A 14204-nucleotide genomic window follows, 5' to 3' on the forward strand; every position below is an offset into this window, starting at 1 on the left:
GTATAAGAGTTTGAAGGCGCAGCGGGGAGAAAAATAGTAGGAACGCCTTTCTGGAGGTGCTCCGGGAGATGCATTATTGATGCAGAGGATGGTGGAGAGGATATCAAGATTGAGGGGAAGACAACACTCATAAAATAGGGAAATAGTCCCAACTACATTTCGAATGGAGTTAGGGTGAAGCTGGTCAGTGGTGACATTGAAATGGTTCAAAACCTCCACTATCAGAGGATGTAGAGGAAGACGCAGGTCAGCCTCGAGCTGTTCCTGAAAGATCACTATCTCGTTGGGACCATGCTCCCATGGAAAGTTACCAGAAGGGAGACTATAGATGAGGTCTCCGGGAAGGTTAAAATGAAGAACTAAAGATCTAAGTCTCTCCATCGGCATAGAGGAGGGAACGAAGCTGTCGGGCTCCCTACCCCGAGAAGTGGAAGCTGTCTCGCTGGAGGCCTCCTGAGCCTCTGGAGCCTGCCCCCAAGCTCTCCCTGGGCTCGAGGGGGCGTCATCCTGGTTACCGTCCCGGGAATAGACGTGGTATGGATATCCAGACATACTGACAAGATGATAAGACTCACCAGAAAAGAAGAGACGGTGTGAACGGCAAAAGAGCTCGGGCAGCTAGATGGAGACGTGACCTCAAAATCCGAAGACAAGGCAAAAGAATGTGAGGCCTGGGGTCCCCCTATTTATAGCCACTGTGCCATCAAATCGACAGCTCGGATTGAGACAGATTTGACGGTCTGCAGTCAAGCTGACCGCACGTCTTCTGAAACTGAAATGTTATTGGCTGCACGTCTCCCATGATTGAGGTAATAACGACTGCACGACCTTCGGAGTTAAGAGCCGCTTTAGCACATTTCTCGGTGTTCAAAAAGTCATAAATCCCCTGACTTCCGCGCGCACATTTAATGCGAGCAGTCAATCAAGTTTGAACTTCGGTCAAATCCACCCGTCGCACTTCATGAACTCCTCACGCTAAGGTAACACTGTTAGCCCGAGGAGTGGGGGGCAATTGATGGAGGGTGATTTGACCCGACCCCTTGAGATAGTGACACGTGGACATGACTCAGCACAAGTAACAGCTCAGCATCATAGCCTGACCGCAACTAAGTAACGAGTCCGCAGGACAACTCGCTACATCATGGCTCGTTACAGGGGGAGCTCGCTACAACGTGAGCTCAAGGACCCCCGGTGTACTAAAAGGGAATACTCCAAGACGAGTCTATCCAGCTCGCGAGCTAGGATAACCAGTTCGCTCCAATACTTAGGCAGAAAAACCGCCTCAAGGGCCACTTCAAGAGGAATCACCTCGCAATACTCTCAGGAGCTCGCTACAAGGTAGCTCGCGATAGGATAGCTCGCTACAGGGCAGCTCACTACTAAGCGATGCGATGTTTTTAGGAAGCTTCTATCTGATAAGACCGTACCCGTTAGACTGCGCCATGTCTCCTGACCGATGGCGCAGTCCCTGCCAGCCCGACAAGTCTGCGCCCACGTCTCTTGACAAGTGGTGGCGTGTCCGTCCTTCCAGGACATGTCACTCATCCGATTGGGTAGTTCACTGCATCGGTTACCTGTGCAGCCCTGGCAGATAACAGCTGCGACAGAGGTCCAGTGGCGGTTACGTCCGATTTGACAAGAACGCTCATATATAAGAGCCCCCTAGTTGAAGGGAAGGGCTCTCTCGAATATTTGATATCTTATCTTGAATATCTCGAGCTAACTGAGTGATCTAGCGCGACCTACACTCTTAGCCTTCTTTACACTTTTTACTACTTTCTCCAGCGTTCTAACTTATGCATCGGAGTATTCCCACTGGGCAAGTCCCCTGGGAATCCTTCACCGCTCTCTTCTCAGGTACCGTTCGTCGCCAGTGAGGAGATAGTCTGCTGCCAGCTAGGAGTGCCCGGATTGCGCAGCATCAGTTGTCGCCTGTAGTAAATGACTAATCCCATCAAGCCTCAGTCAGCTCTCTATTCAATCTTCTTGTGGCTAGAGAAGATTAACCATGGCCCACAAATTGGATGGCCATGTTCTCTTTGCTATTTTCAAATGGCTAAGAAACCAACAATTGAGCGCAGGGGACCGTTAATGAGTTATTAACGCTGGTCATTCGTATCCGGCCAACACTCAGGCTGACTCTAACATTGTAATATAACTGTCTATACAAAGTACATACACGTTCAGATTCATTGACTGAACTTACCTAACAAGAACATGGCCATCCCAAGACTGGCGCCAGAGAGTATACAGATTGATCCCTTTATTATTTGCCGCATCGACACGTCCCACTTGTATTAATGAAAAAGAAATACTCGATAAGCCAGCGATCCAACGAGCATAACGACAAATAGTTAGATAATGGAAGCTTCAAGGGAAAAATCAGTTTTTCTTCGCCGAGAAGCTCACCGGAAGGAAATGAGGGACCAAATAACACCGAGGATGCCTGAATACGTGTTTGCATGGTTTTTAAAAATGAACTGGTCAGGGGTCTGGTTACCGGTTCGAATGGTCCAACCATTCGATCCGAACAGCCGGCCCATTCTGACAAAAAAAAAATTAAAAAATTAAAAAATTGAAAAACAGTCAAAACCGTTCAAACGGTTAACTGGTCGGTTCAGCAGTTTGCTGATCAAAATCAACGATTTTGGGGGAAAAAGCGGTTTTGGAGGAAAACAGAATCGGTCAAGTGACCGGTTCCCAGTTTTTTCGGTCCAACCGTCTAGTCTAGTCCGATTATGAAAAAAGTGCGTGTTTGTGCCATGCTACTTAACAAAATCTTTAAATGATGCCTCAGGGGTAATTTTGTAAATATAAATGTTTTCTCTTTGGGTTAGTCTGAGGGGTAATTTTGTAAATTTAAACATTTTCTGTTTGGGTTATTGATGGAAGGGAGGTTTTTGTCAAATTCTTTAAAAATTCAGGGAGGATTTTGCTAAAGTAAAACTATAGAGGAGCTTTTTATTATTGTCAGAAATTTCAAGGGAGGATTTTGTATTTTACCCTAAATTTTATATTATTTTGTATGTATTTGCATTTATACTCTTTGACAACACCTGCATGTAGACCCCCTCTATTAGAAATTTAGAATTCTCTAAAACAAAGTATGAAATGTCCAAAATTCCCATACAATTACTGGTGAGACTGATTTCTACAGAAAAATAATACAAAATTTATGAAAATAAAAAAGGGAAAATTCCCAATTAGTATTCTATACTTTGGGCCTTGTGCCACATTGGTCCCTAAACTTTAAAATGTGACAATTTAACTCCCAAACTTTCAAAACGTGTCAATCTAATACCTATTGTTATCCAGCCATTAAGTGACATTTGAAAAGACACAAATGCACTTCGAATGTCATCTAATTCTTTTTATCAACCATCCAAACGTTGATAAAAACTGAACAGTCTCAAATCCTTGCCTCTTCTATTTAAGAAAGTTGGAGTCATGTCTAAGGGCCTGTACGTTACCTCTTAACTCTTATCTCTTAAGAAGGAATCTTTTAACTTTAAGAGAAAAATGATTGTTCATTTCCTCTTATCTCTTATCTCTTAAAGTGCAACCATACAACTTTTTGTTTTCTAATGATATCCCAAAAAGACAAACAAAAACTCTCATATATGGGGTCAAAATGGATATTTGGTATTTTCAGAATTCAGAATTCAAAACAACATTCTTGCATTCAGAATTCAAAACAACATTCTTGCATTCAGAATCCAGAGGAAAGAAATGTCCTCCAATACCAATAATCCTCTTAATGTAATTGTGCACTTTCAGATGTTAAGACTTTAGAGAAAACGATCAGGGACTAAGTGGGCATTCTAGTGAGCCCAACTTTCTTGAATAGAAGAGGCAATGATTTGGTACTATTCATATTTATCAATGTTTGAATGGTTGATACAGGGAATTAGATGAAATTCGAAGGGCATTTGTGTCTTTTCAAATGCCACTTAACGGTTAGTTAACATAGGGGTGAACAAATGGTTTATTCGGTTAAAAATTGAACTGAATAAACTGAAATTTTAAATGAAAAACCAAAATTGAAACCAAAATATTGAAAAATCGAAAGAACCAAAACTGAAATTTTTGGTTCGGTTTTTGGTTATTTCGGTTAAAACCAAATTTCAACACTATATATTTTAATATATATTATAGTGTGTGTTTTAATATAGCATATATTTTAATACATAATATAATACAATATAACATATTTTTTCGATTAACCGGATTTCTAAACCTGAAAATTGAAACCAAAACCGAAATAACTGGACCAAAAATCGAAAAAATTGAACCAAAAAAACCGAAACCCAAATTTATGGTTTGCTTTTTCGGTTTTAACTGAATAATGCTCACCCCTAGGTTAATAGTAGGTATTGGATTGGCACGTTTTGAAAATCCGGGTACTGAATTGTTGCATTTTAAAGTTTGGGGACCAAAGTGGCACTAGGCCCAAAGTACAGGCTACTAATCGAGAATTCTCCCTTAAAAAAGAGAAAATTTAAAACTACAATTTTAGCTTTGAATAGTTGATATAAAGGACAAATTTAGAAAATAAATCAATTTTAGAAAAGAGATTAGAAGGGTTTGGGGTAGCCATACATATGTAGAAAAAAAATTGGAAAAAAAATAAATATATATATATATATATATAGCAAGATGGTCCACATAACCTTGCTTCTCCTTGCTTCTCCTTCCCACCACTCCCAATTAGCCATTTCAGCACCCTTTCTCTTCATTACTCTCCCTTTCCATTGGGTTCTCTCTCTCCTCCCACAACTCATGCCTCTCACATTTTATAACAACCTAACTTCTCTCCTTAATTAGCTCAATATATGTTTTATCCTCTCCTTCACTTATATTTCTAATTCCCCTCTATTCTCTCAACTTTCCAATAAAATAGGGCCATAATTTATTAAGACTTGGTTTCCAAATCAAACAATATGTATATCTATAGATGTGATTTCAAGCAAAAAGAGGGGAATAAGGGGAAATCGATATTTCCTATATATTCATGGTATTTTCCATTATTGTTAAATAATCTATTCTTAAATAACAATCAATTGCTAAATAATTCATTAGTTATGAAAATTATTAACAATTTTTGGAAATATTCTACCAAAAATTATGAAATAATTATTATTAGAGAAGTAATCCATTATTTAACAAATATTAAATAATTTAATCTACCAAAAATTAATAAAATATCCATTGTTTAATAATTTTTTGTTATTAATAAATGTTCAAAATTTCAACATTTAGTGTAATTTACATTAATCATTGTAATTAAATAAATTTTCATTAAATTTTTACAATAATAATTTATTGATAAATGATATTACTAATTAGTGTAATTTGCTAATTTCTATAAAATCAATAATTATAGTTAACGATTATCAAATAATTTAGGGAAACTCTTTAACTAATACTCCATAATTATATTTAAATAAGTAATTAAAAATTAAGAAATTAATCTATGAAAAAATATTCTCCAAACCTATTTAAATAATAATCCATTATTATTATTCAACTAGATAATTATTTAAAAATTTAGGGAAATTAATATATCAAAAATTATTTCTTAATTATTCAAATAACAATCCATTATGTTCTGGATGGAACTAACTTATTCAGTTTTTATTTTTAACCGAGCCAAAACCAAATTGATGCAACTGGTTAACCAGTCGATCGATTAACTACGGTTCAGTTTTTCGGTTTTTTTATGCCCTCAAAATAAAAAAAAAGGAAAAAATAGACAATCGAAGAGAACTGAGAGATGCAGTAGAGCCTCGAGGTTGTGGAAGCAGGAGGGATTGCCAGTGTGACCGAAATAGGAGGGATCGCCAATGTTATGGAAGCAGGAGGGATCGCTAGTGTTGCCGAAGCAGGAGCGATCGTCAATGTTGTGGAAGCAGGAGGGATTGCTAGTGTCGCTGAAGTAGGAGGGATCGCTAGTGTTGGAGCCCGTTGGTGATTTGGTCAGAGGGCAGAGCATTGAAGGCCGTCGGTTCATTGGGGAAGAAGAGAACCGGGAGAGTGGGAGTTTGAGAGAGTGAGAGAGAGAGAGAGAGAGAGAGAGAGAGAGAGAGAGAGAGGAAAAGAAATTAACGGAAAAGGGAAAGGCATAGCGGGTGTTAGACAGGTTGTTCACCAAGATGCCAGACTGGCAAACTGAAACCTGAAAGTCTCAGTTCAGCAATCTGAACACACTTAGACTGTTGAACTTTTTTATTTGATTTTCAAAAAAAATAGAATAGAATATATAATATATATAATATTATATAAATATATTACTGTATATATATTGGTTGGTTCGGTTAACCACCGGTCTTTTTAAATGGTTAACTGAAATCGAACCGAAACTGCCAGTTTTTTGAAAACATCGAACCGAAATCGAACTGATCAGTTCAGCTAACCGATTTTCTATTCGGTTTTGGTCGGTTCAGTTTTTTGGTTTTTATTTCTCACCCCTACTAATCAATAGCAATTTCAATAATTATCATAAAATATTGTAATTTATTCTTATTTAATTAGTTATAGAAAATTATTGGAATTGTAGGGTTGGCGATTTTCCCTATAAAACTAGAGGAAGGCTTGGTTGAACACTTTGGTTGTTCAGTAGGCTATGGAACCAATGATAAGGTTCCATGGCAGTAATAAAATACATGGGACCCACACCTTTCACAGTGGGGTCCATGAATTTTATTACTGTTGTGGAACCTCATCATTGGTTCCACAATCGGCTGAACAGCAAAATCATTCAGCTAATTCGAATTTGTAAAACTGGGGCCCAACCCTGCCTCAAATCTTAAATGGGGACAAGGAAAACATTTTTGCTCAGGGATGGGTCTTGCATATAATTCCCCAAACCTGATGGTAAATTAGAAAAATATCCGTAGACTTAATATTTATTTTTAAAATATCTCTAAGTTTTCCTCATATTCTTATAATCCTAGGATCCCATAATTTTATTTATAAAATACCCCCAAATTGTTAATCCCATTCCTAAAATACCCCCAAATTCTCATATTCTTATTTATAAAATATTCATAAATTAGATTTTTTCAAGTAATTGCATCAGGGTGGGGAAAATTTGGGGATTCTTCATCACCGATGGGGAATGGGTGCCTTGTCGAACCTGCCTCGCCACTAAGGTTCACCTAATTGCCACGTACGTAGGTCATTGGTTTCAATGTACAAGCAAACGTATTGATCGGGCAGATTTCACTTTAAACAGGGATACCAATATATATATATATATACATACATTTATATTTTTGTTTATCATCATTAAATCCCACTAATAAATCCATACACATTAAGTATTAATAGAATCAAATTTTATATTTTTAAAATAAATATAGAAATGAAATCATATTGTTCATCTAGGTGGTGGGTAAGTAGTTCAACCATTTGGGTCAAATGGAAAATTTCATGATGTTATAAATAAATAATACAAATTTAGAAATATAAAAAATACTTTTGTTTATCATGATTAAATTCCACTAATAAATCCATGCACAATAATTATTAATAGAATGAGATTTTATATTTTTTAAAATAAAACTAGAAATGAAATCATATTTTCCATCTAGGTCGTGGGTAAATACTTCAACCATTTGGGTTAAATGGATAAGTTCATGTTGTCATAAATAAATAATATAAATTTATAAATATAAAAAATACAAAAAATATAGAAAAATTCTAAAAAAATTGGGCATGTTTCTATTATTATATATTTGTCATATTAAAAAATAAGTATGATAAAATAGACATAACTTTATTAATGATAGCCATCAAATATACAACTTAAAACCGATGAAAAATTAAACCATCTCCTTATTTAGGGGGTGGATTAGTGGTTCAACCTTTTAGGTCAAATTGGTTAACCCATGATGTATAATTAAAAATAATTTTTTTAAAATAGAATAGTACAAAAAAATATGAAACAATCTTGGGCACATCTATAATATTATATACTAATAATATAAACATAAATAAGTATGATAAATAATAATTATTTTATCAATGATATAAATGAAATGCAAATTTTTAAACCAGTTTGAAAATGAAACCATTTTCAATGATCTAACATTCTGGGTCAAATGGGTCAATCTATGATGTCATAATTAAGTAACGGATATTAAATACATGCATACATGCATACATACATGCATACATACATACATACATACATACATACATACATACATACATACATACATACATACATACATACATACATACATACATACATACATACATACATACATACATACATACATACATACATACATACATACATACATACATACATACATAAAATCAAAGAAAAATATAAGCTTTGTATAAAGCATTTTGATATAGTTCTATTGTTATATATTTACCATATTAAACAACAATAAATGTGAAAATAAGAATTACTTTTATCAATGATGAAAATGGAATACATGATTTAAAATCAACCGAAAAAGCAAAATGGTTTTTCCATCCAAGTGATAGTGGTTAAACTATCCATGTCAAATGGATCAACATATAATGTTATTATTAAATAATAAAATACATAAAATTCTAGAAAATATAGAAATTTGTCGATAATTTTGGGTATATTGTGTAATATTATATATTCATCATATAAAAATGTGTGATTAATGAGAATTATATTCATTAATGATAGAAATTGGATAAAAATTAGTATAAAAAATAAAGAGCATTAATGTCTAACACATGACCCGACTAACTATGTCAAGTGGTTCAATAATTTAATTAGCTTGGTCATCGTAGGCAAGTGGCTTGGTAGGGATGCAAATAAATCAGATCAGGTTTGAATCAGGGTATATTCAAATATGATTTGATGCAATGTTTCGACTGGATCTCCTAAATATTGATTTGAATCCGAATCCGAATCCGAACTGAACCCGATCAAGATGTTGGATATTTAAATATGATACGATCTAATTTAGCTTTTTTAAAAAAATAAAAATTATTAAAAGAAAAAGGAAAATATAACAGTTGAAATAAACAAACAAAAAATATAAGAATTTTTCAACTATTTCCATCATATAAAAAGTTAACAAAAATGCAATATAAATAAATAATAAATAACACATATATTATATATAAATAATATATAAATAATTGATTTGACCAGAATATTAAAAACCAATGTTCAAACAATATATTGGAATTGCATTTCCTCTTAGTAAATAAGTAATTTTTATTATCACATAAATTAAATAATAAAAATATAAATTTAAAATTTTTTATAAATATTATAAAAAATTGAACATAAATTAATATTATATATTCTTCATATTAAAAAAAATATGTTTGAAAAAATGAGATTTATTGTTAGTAAAGATAGAAATGGCTAAAATATAATGAAAAAATGAATTAATGTCTTATTCATATTCCATTTTCCTGGTTAAATATGTTAGCAATTCAACCAGTAAGGTCATTTGGTTGCTAATTATTATCATCATCATCATTTGATACTATCACATGCAAAAATAAATGTGGAAATAAGAATTACTTTTATTGAAGATGAAAATATAATACATGATTTAGAATCAACCGAAAAAGAAAACAAATGGTTTTTTTATCCATGTGGTGTGTTAGTGGTTTAACTATCCATGTCAAATGGATCAACACACGGTGTTATTGTTAAATAATAAAATACATAAATTTCTAGAAAATGTAGAAATTTGTGGATAATTTTGAGTATATTCTATAATATTATATATTTATCATATAAAAAAAGTGTGATTAATGAGAATTATTTTCATTAATGATAGAAATGAGATAAAAATAAAGAGCATTAATGTATAGCACATGACCATGTCAAGTGGTTCAATCATTTAATTAGCTAGGTCATTGTAGGTAAGTGGTTTGGTAGGGATGGAAACAAATCGGATTGGATTTGAATCAGGATATATTCGAATTCAATTCGATCCAAATATCTAATCGGATTTTATAAATATTGCTTCGAATCTGAATCTTATCAAGATGTTGGATATCCGAATCTGATATGATCTTATTTAATTTAAAAATAATAATAAATTATTAATAGGAAAAGAAAATATAATAGTTGAAATAAAGACAAACAAAAAAATATAAGTATTTTTTCAACTATTTTCATCATATAAGAAGTTTACAAAAATGCAATATAAATAACATGTTTATAAATAAATAATAAATAACATATGATATATATAATTGACTTGACCATAATATTAAAAACCAATATTCAAATAATATATTGGAATTGCATTTCTCTTGGTAAATAGGTAATTTTTATTATCTCATAAATTAAATAATAAAAAATAAAAATATAGAATTTTTTATAAATTTTATAGAAAAGTTTGAACATGCATTAATATTATATATTCTTCATATTAAACAAAATTATGTTTGAAAAATAAGAACTATTATTAGTAAAGGCACAAACGGCTAAAATACAAAAAAAATGAATTAATGTCTTAATCATAATCCATTTTCTTGGTTAAATAGGTTAATGGTTCAATTAGTAAGGTCATTTAGTTATTGACTATTATCATCGTCGTCATCATTTAATATTGTTACGTGCAACGCCGTGCACTTTTACTAGTATATATATATGTGTGTGTGGGGTGGGTGGGGGGCATTCCTGGCAAAACATCTTATTTTCTCTATTCCTAATAATGTCATGATGATTCAAAGCTCAAATGTATATTGGTACCAACTACCAATATACAAAACATCGTATACCACCTGCTTAAAGTTAAAAATAACTTTGTTTAATCATCTTCTCAATATATAGCTGTGTTTGGTTGCCGTATAATTTTATTTGCATTACTACAAATGTATGAGAGTGCAAATGAATAGGATGCAAATTCTGATTTAATTTTATTTTAGGTTTTACTTTATTTTATTTCAGTCTTATTTTACTTCATTTATAATGTAATTAAACAATATATATATAAATTAAAATTTAAACTAAAAATAAATCAGAATTTGCATCCAAATCATTGGCCACCACCATAATTTTGTATCACTGTAAATAAATTTGCAATGCAACTAAACACAGAAGTACAACAAAACAAAGTCTAATACTTTTGTACAAAGAACTTTGACCGACTCTACGGATCGATACTGTTTTTGTTAGGTCTAAATTATAACTTTTGTTTATCAGAGAAAGAAAAGGAAGATAATAAATCAATAATCATCTTTATTTTCTTTCCAAAAAAAATGCCAATGTGGGTATAGATGTGGAGTCAATCTTCCTCCCTCTTCATTTTGAGAGTACTGCGTGTAAACCAATAGACAGCTTATTAGAGCAAAATCAGTTCACTTTACATCTATTGCTTTAAATATTCAGAAACGAATTTGACCTCCCTGGTTTTCTTTTTGTTGAAATAACCTTAGATTAAACAGAAGAGAACAACAAACAACAACAGAAGAAAGAGAATCCAAAGCAAACAGAAAGAAAGGAAAACAACGAAACCACTAAAAAAAACTACAGCCTACAGGAAAGCACCAAAGCTTAATGGAATTCGATCCACAAATAAACCAGACGAGCTGAGTACTGCAACAGCCAGCCTGTGGGCTGTCATGTTGGCTTCACAGGGAACCCAAACAAACTTCACTGTTTATCTAATGAAAGCATTGCACTTTGACCCAGTTCGTTGTTTATCTCCAACAACTCCCTAACAAAAGAAGCTTTCCATCCTCGAGTATATTTCTCCATCCCAAACATGGTTTTTAAAATCAACCCGGTGACCGAACCGGTCAGGGGTCCGGTTACCGGTTTGAACGGACCGACTGTTCAATCCGAATGGTCGGCTCGTTCTGACAAAAAAATAAAAATTTTAAAAAAGTTAAAAAATGATCAAAACCGTTCGAACGATTAATCAACCGGTTCAGCGGTTTGCTGACCAAAATCAACGGTTTTAGGAAAAAAGCGGTTTTGGGAAAAAATGAAACCGATCAGGTGATTAGTTCCCGGTTTTTCTGATCCGGTTTTGAAAACCATGACCCCAAGACTGATTTGCTATTTTCTTTGCATAGAGAAAATGGTTAGTGGGGTAGTACCTTGTTTTCAAAGTTCTAAATCTTCACAAAACCTCCAAGCAAGCTAGGAGGGCTAGATTGAATTGAAGAGGATCCCTAACTCCTAGGCGACCATCACCTTTACTTTTGATAATTTGGCTCCAAGCTGTCCAATTCATTTTTCTTTACCCCACCAAAAGAGTTTCTCTGTAATTTTTTAAGGTTTGAACAAATTGTTTTTGGCAGGAGAAAGTTAGACATACATTACTAAGTTAGGACAGCAGTGACCATTGATTTGAGAAGGATCTCCTTTCCAACTTGGGAAAGTAAGGAGTCTTTCTAGCCTAAGACTTCTGATGCCACTCACTTAGATAAAATGAGAGCAAATAATAGGATCTTAAAAATAAGTTCAAGTTTGGCTCGACTCAAAGCTTGTAAGCTCTAGCTTGACTATGGGCCAAATTTCCTATAAAATTAAAAGAATATAAATATAAAAAATATTTTTTATTTTATATATAAAATTTTAAGAATCATAAAAACTAGTTATTATTATACATATAAAAACTAAAATATTATTTATATATATGTATATGTATATATATATATATGTATGTATGTAAGTATGTATGTATAGGCTCAATTAGACTTGCGAGCTTACAAGCTAAGTATATTAGACTTGAATTCGGCTCTCTCTCTCTCTCTCTTTCTCTTTCTCTTTCTCTCTCTCTCTCTATATATGTATATGTATATGTATGTATGTATGTATGTATAGGCTCGATTAGACTCACGAGTTTACGAGCTAAGTTATATTAGACTTGAATTCGGCTCGAAACTTAATTTAAATAAAATCGAACCAAACTTTTCATGAACCATACTCGAATAAATAACTAAGAAAACAAATTCTTAACTTCATTTAGTATCATGATGATTGCCAAAAAACAAAAAATTTATGCAGATAGATGTGTTTATCATAAGAGTGCTTGGAAGGAGCATGGAATGAGCATAGTTTTTCTGTTTATGACCTACCAATTAGATAGGCACCACCAAAAATTGCCTAAAATCCAATTACTTGTAACCGTAAGCCATCTGACAAAGCTGTGTCGAATAGGATTATGGGTCCTTGTAAATATATTTTTTAATTTTTGTTTTAAATAATTTTAATGTAATCGTTGAACAGATGGTTAGGTCAAATGGTTTAACGATTCAATTGTCCAAATTAACAGTTTTTGATTATTTCAATAAGGGTAAATTACAAAAACTCCCCTGTACTATGGGGTCTATGACAAAGACCCCCTTGTACTTTGTTTTGCGACAAAGACCCCCCTTGCATTATGACCATGAGACAAAGACCCCCTTCCATTCGTCTTTTGTCCGAAAAGGCTGTTGCAATATTTTTTAATCCTCATATTACCCTTGTAATAACTATTCGGACAATTAGAAGAAAAACATTGTTCATCTTCCCTGACCTCACAATATTAGTGTTCGCCTCTATTCCTTCTTCTTCCTCTTTCTTTTTCTCTTCATTTTCTTTTTCCCCTTCTTCTTGTTCGTGACATTAGAGATCATCGACTACTGAGATTACACAGTTCGTGGCTATGCCTATAGTCAAATCTTTAGAGCTCCGGCTTATCCCCATAAATTCAACTTTTATAACACCACGCTCACTGATCATTGACACTCCCTTGGGTGTCGATTCAATTTCCTATAATATGAAGAAAATGATTGGTGTATATGTGTATTTGCTTGATAGTTTTTGTCTTCTAGGTGGGTGAGTTTCATTCACCGGAAACACTGATTTTCTGTTGTAGCTTGAACAACAATTCACCTCATTGACTGTTTAAATGATTTGGATTTTTGTTACCTGGAAATTAGATTTCTGTGGAATATCTTCTCTCATACCTACTGTGAATCGCTAGGTTTGGGAACCTTGTTTTTTATCTCTAACATGCTTTAGAAGGAGGTTTTGCTCAAAATTTTGGATTCCTTCTTTGTGATACTTTTACTGATCGTTATCTATGATATATAATGTTTAGATCAGCAATTAAGTTGGTCAATAATCAACTGTTATTTCCATTTTCTTTAGTTTGTTTTATTGTCTGGCTTCGGTACATGAACTTCTTTAGGGAGTGAAATTGAAATGTGTGAGCAAAGATGAAAATGACGTAAGTGGTTCAAGTAGC

This window comes from Nelumbo nucifera, chromosome 1 (genome assembly GCF_055504915.1).
Source record: "Nelumbo nucifera cultivar China Antique chromosome 1, China Antique-T2T, whole genome shotgun sequence".
Taxonomy (NCBI): Eukaryota; Viridiplantae; Streptophyta; class Magnoliopsida; order Proteales; family Nelumbonaceae; genus Nelumbo; species Nelumbo nucifera.